At 33.0% G+C, this 5,820-nt stretch overlaps 1 long non-coding RNA gene across 1 annotated transcript; it reads left to right on the forward strand.

Annotated features, from left to right (window-relative positions):
* The first annotated feature begins 5,025 nt into the window (after positions 1–5,025).
* On the forward strand, positions 5,026–5,820 carry LOC114165783. Its single transcript, XR_003599780.1, has 3 exons — positions 5,026–5,184; positions 5,274–5,341; positions 5,777–5,820. It is a non-coding gene; the product is annotated as an uncharacterized LOC114165783 (long non-coding RNA).

A 5,820-nucleotide genomic window follows, 5' to 3' on the forward strand; every position in this document is an offset into this window, starting at 1 on the left:
TCTTATGCAACTTCTTCTTCTCCTTCAAGAATGTCTCCTTCATCTTCACATATTAACACATCAACCAACCTTTCTTCATCGGTTCTGCCCCAATCCCAGCTTCTTGCTTCTTCGAACACCACATCTCTGCTTACAATTATTTTCTTGGAAACAGGGTCAAATAATCTATAGGCTTTTGATTCATCACTAATTCCAAAGAAAATACATATCTTACTCTTATCTTCAAGCTTGGTTCTTCTTTGATCTGGTATATGAGCATGAACCACACAACCAAAGACTCGAAAATATGCTACTATAGGCCTCACATTGCTCCATGCTTCTTTAAGAGTTGTATTTTCTACCGCTGAAGTTGGATTGTGATTTTGGACATGCACACACCATTTCACGGCCTCTGGCCAAAATACCTTCGGCACTTGCCTTTCATTTAATACAGCCCTCACACCATTCATGATCGTTCTATTTTTCCTCTCAGCAACTCCGTTTTGCTGCGGGGTATAAGCAGCTATTAATTGCCTTCTGATGCCGTGGATTTTGTAGAATTCTTCAAACTCATGTGAAGTGAATTCACCACCTCTATCCATTCTCAAGCAAGCAATGTGCCCGTCAACTTCTTTTTCAACGCTAATTTTGTAGTTCTTGAAGGTTTGGAGTGCTTCAGATTTCTCATGTAAAAAATAAACCCAAGCTTTACGTGAAAGGTCATCTATGAAGGTTAAGATATACCTTTTGTTGTTGTTTGAGGAAGGTTTGAGAGGACCACATATGTCAGCATGCACTAGTTGTAGTTTCTTTGAGGCTCTCCATGTGCTCCTTTTTGGGATTGATCTTCTATGTTGTTTTCCAATCAAACAAGTGGTGCAAATCTTCTTTGGTAGCTTCAGATTTGGTAAGCCCGATACCAAGTGGTTGTTTGAAAGTGTGTTGAGTCCCTTGTGATTAAGGTGCTCAAATCGGCAATGCCACAAGCACTACAAAAAATATTACTTTTAACAAAGGATATTTAGTGGAGGTTAATACAACCTTGGTAAAAATTTTAAATACAAAATGTTTTAAGAACCTTTGTTAAATTCTAAAGGTTTATTTAAAACCCCATGAAAATAACATAGTTTTATTGAAAACCCCATCAAAATAACGTAGGTTATTCAAAACCCCAACAAATATATAGAATTTATTCTATTTTTCCCTCGTGTTTTTTTTTTCGTTCTCTCCCTCCCACTAGTTGTTTTCATTCTTTCTTCTTCATCTTCCTAAACCCTAATCAGGCACTCAACGAAAGAGAAGTGTCGCAACCGACGAAGTCGCCTCACCGTCGTAGCTCACCGCCTCTGGTTTCTAGGGTTCTGCTTCACTTTCACGGTTTCTCATCTTTCTATGGTAACACGTCTTTTCTTCTCTCAACCTCACTCCTTTGATTTCCTTCTTCTCCTTTTCCTTAGACGTTGCCACGTCGTTTATTCGCTTCATTATCCTCGGATTTCAGAATTCAGATGTTCAACATGGATTGTGGTGTTTTCTGAAATAGAATTGGAGAAATCTGTTGGATTTGTGATGTTCAACATGTTTACTCAGTACATGTTTGTCATCCAAAACCTGTACATAAATATGGTTTTCCTGAATGTGCAATTCTTTATAGCTTTGTGAATTGTGATTAATTCCATTGGTGGAGAATTTCATATGATATCCTGGGAGATTCAGGTAATTATTTAAGGATCTAGAAAGGGAAATGTAATCTCGCAGGCATGTTCCTGCATCTTTTATTTGTGCTTTCTGTTATAAACTGAATCTCAGGAACTTTATCTTTTTTACAGATGAAGCTATTTTCTTTGTCAGGATTTAAGGTATACAACTTGTCATACTAAAATTTTAATGTTATTGAGCAGGGTGGATTCTTTTTTCTTGAAACAACATCTTTGCCAATGGCTATTGATAGTTATTCTTCATATATTTGTTGTATTGGCAATCTCACTTCTGATGCAAAGCTACCTAAAAAAGGCACCAAGTGGGAACATAATGTCAGAGAGAACTATACTTCAGATGATGTTATTGATCGCGGAGCTAATAGCACTTCTCAACAAGCTGCAAGTAGATTGCCAGAAGCATGTGACTTTTCTTTGTCTCAGTTTGCTTTTGTTTTAGCACATGAAAATGAATCTGGTACATAACCTCTTCTCTAGTTTTGTTGTGTAACTGTATTTTCTTTCCCAAATATAATACAATTCATTGTTGCAGGTTGTATTCAAGAAATTGTAGTAGAGGTTGACATCCATATGAATTTTGAATTGGAAATTTCTGGGATGAAATTAACAATTGACCTTTCTCGTTTATCAATTCTATCTCAAACTATTTAGAGGAGAGTGGAAGATGAAGCAGCAATTCCACATTTTTCTTCTGTCACATCAAAAGATTTGTCACCTCAGCATGCTTCAGGAAATCCTCTTTCAGGATTTCAGAATTTTGCTAAATTGAACTCAATTAGTGATGCAAGTAGTTCAAAAAACACTCTTCCTATTCAGGTTATTAGTCATCAGAACCATATTTTGAAAAACTTAAGAGCTTTCCTGACGCTAGAGAGGCCAGATAATGGTGTTATGCTTTTGTCTCGGTGTTGGTTTGGCACTGGTTCCCTTTTTGGTTTTGATATTACACTTTCTATATCTGAAATTCAGGTGAACTTTCATAGTATTCTTTATTTATTAAATATTCAGTCAATATTTGTCCCTGCTGCTTTGTTTTTCAATCAAATTTGGCTGCCTTTTTTCATTGCTACATGTACTGAGACTAATGTTACATTTGTTCTAACTTATGTTTTGTTATGACAATATGCCAGACAATTATGTCAATGTCCTCCTCACTCTGAGGTAGCCAGTCAGAATACAATAAAAAAATTGGAGAAAAATGATTGGTCTTATAGCCATGAAGTTGACAATTGTTTGGAAGCAATGATTCCTGATGGTACTCCAGCTCCTGCTATATGTTATCTGTTTTTAGTATTTTGTGAAATTTCAATTGTAATTAGCAATGATTGTGTGTAGGGGCAATTGTTGCTATCCAGGATGTCAACCAACACATGTATTTTACAGTTGAAGGTGAGGAAAAAACTTTCAGAGTAGGTGGTGTCATTCATTATTCTCTGGTAGGAGAAAGGGCTCTTTTCAGGGTAAGAATTATGTTTACAATATCTTTCTATTTTTTTTAATTCATTTTTCAATCTTCTGTTCTATACTTAGTTGCTATAAATTTTTCAGATCTTCCTCTTTCAATTATAATTTCTTGATTTCTTGTCAAACACTTAATTATGTTTTTAAAATATGAAGTAATTTTAGGGTCTTAAATGCATTGGAGTTTATAGTTTGGATTTAACTACAGTAAAGTTAGAAAAAAAGAGTGTTTCCACCTTTAATTTCTACTAAGTAAACTTAAACTTACACTTAAAATAAAGCGATGTTACACCCTTAATGTCTCACTATAAAAGAGTCAAAGTCTTATATTTTATAGGAGTTTGATTTAGAATATCTTCTTGAGTCACTTAGGAAATCAGTAACACCTTTAGTTGTTGTACTTAGTGTGATTTTTGTGAGCAAATATTGGACGTGAATACGATTTTATGTTTGTCTCTGAAAAATGAGAAATAAGAAGTTTTTTGAATAAGCAACATGTTTTAGTTTATATAAATAAAATTTACATGGAAATAATTAAATTAAATAATATTCCTAAGACATATTAAACACTGGTTGGGACTTGGGTATTATGGGTGCCTAATTCCTACATTTAAGTTGTATGACATGCTCAGGGGGGTGTTTATGTGATTTTTCTTCGCTTTTAACAACTAGCTTGCAAAGGTGAGTTTCCCTTGTGCTTTAGTGCATAACAATTGGTGTTTTTTATTAGTTGTCGATGTTTCATAAATGGTTAGCTAGCTGTATGGGAATTCTTAGAGATATTGTAAAATTCTATTGAGTTGCCCGCAAATGAACATCTCTTGGGCTGTGCATAAATTTTATTAATTGAGCTTATAAGGAGATGTCAACAATCGTATTTTATTATTCCATATTTAGCAAATTATAATTACGGTGTATAATGTGAATACCCCTAAATAACAGGGATCTGATTATATCTCTGAATAATAGGGATCTGATTATGTCCCTGAACAATAGGGGTCTGATCACATTAAGTGTTGTTACTACATTTCTAAAATTATCTTTGCAATCTTGTACAAAAATACGATGTACATATATTCTATACATTTAGCTTTTTAGTACTAATCTCCTTTCATTTTAGAATGGATATTTCGAAATAAAATTTTCACATTCCCAATGACACTTTTGTTAAACACTTCATTTGTTTCGGTAGTTTTCTTTTAGATGTTTACTATTTTATACAATATAATTACGACTACAATAAATTGTTTAAATTTATATTAATTTGGTAAAAATAGCTTTTGGATTTTCAATTTTTATAGGAAAGCATTGCTACAAATAAAAGATAGTTACAAGTATAATGTTTCTATCTTGCATGCGACTTTGTTATTCTTCACACTTGTATTATACTAAAAGTTCAGCTGGAACAATGTATTCACATACTGTTGAAATTTGTCTTATGATAATAGAAAACTTATTTTTGAAAGATCTTATGATAAAGGTTCACGATCTTGCCCTTTATATTTCTAATGAAAAAGTTATCTGGCCAATTATGAGTGGTATTGGATTTTGAGCTTATGAATTTTGAATTATAGTTCAATGATGTGATTAAACATATGCTTATGTTAACTATAATTTTGTATGGTTCCTACCATCCCCACCTGAACTTAATTAAGACCTTAGTTTTGCCAACATTGATGTCAATTTCTCCTTTTAATTTATGTTATCCTTTACAATGTATTTCTATCATGAAATGGCACGAGGAAAGTAGTTGGTAAACATGTCATGTGTTGTACGGCATCTCTAACAAAAGGGTATATTTTGGGAAGCTAATCTCCCGGAAATTATTAATCTGTTTTAATTTTTCTTTATACCTGTATAACATGTATATGAAATGAAAAAACTTCTCAACTTATTTTCTACTTTAGGTTTCTTTCTGAATCATGATTATAATTATTATGATTTCTGTTGTTTTAGTCAGATATGATGCAAATGAAAATCAAATGGTGACAGACTTGTTTCAACAAAGGAGGATTCTTAAACGTAGGTATGTATCCCAATATAAACGCACTACTCTGTCTTGTGTAAACCATCTTATATCTTCAAATTTACTAATCTAGATTGATGACTATGCAGATATTACCTTGTGGAGAGAGCTAAGGATGCTAATATTGTTGGGATTTTAGTTGGAACTCTTGGTGTTGGTATGTTGTGTTGTCAAATTTTTATTCATTTTTTGTGTGCCTGATAATTACTAAAGTGGCATGTGCATATACAGAATTATATTGTAACATTCCTTGCGAAACATTACAATATTGCAAACATCCAAAAAAGAAAACATTTTATTTGAATATTGTTGTCTAGTAAGAAAGGATTTCAAGAGTGAATCCTTAATGTTACTAGCCTTGAATGTGATGAGAAGAATAATTTTCTGACTTGAGGAACATTATTATGGGAGACATCATTTGATTATTGTCTATGATTACAGAATGCATATGTGAATGGTTCACAGTCTTAATCATGGTTTAGGTAGCTATAAGAAATACGGAAACTATCTCCTATGAGAGTAAATATTTTATATTCTTGTTTTTTTTTCAATAAAAGTGGGATTTAATTCAACATATTACATACAGATGGAGCTGGTTATCTTCACATAATCAATCAAATGAAGGAGCTCATAACT

Source organism: Vigna unguiculata, chromosome 10 (assembly GCF_004118075.2).
Source record: "Vigna unguiculata cultivar IT97K-499-35 chromosome 10, ASM411807v1, whole genome shotgun sequence".
Taxonomy (NCBI): Eukaryota; Viridiplantae; Streptophyta; class Magnoliopsida; order Fabales; family Fabaceae; genus Vigna; species Vigna unguiculata.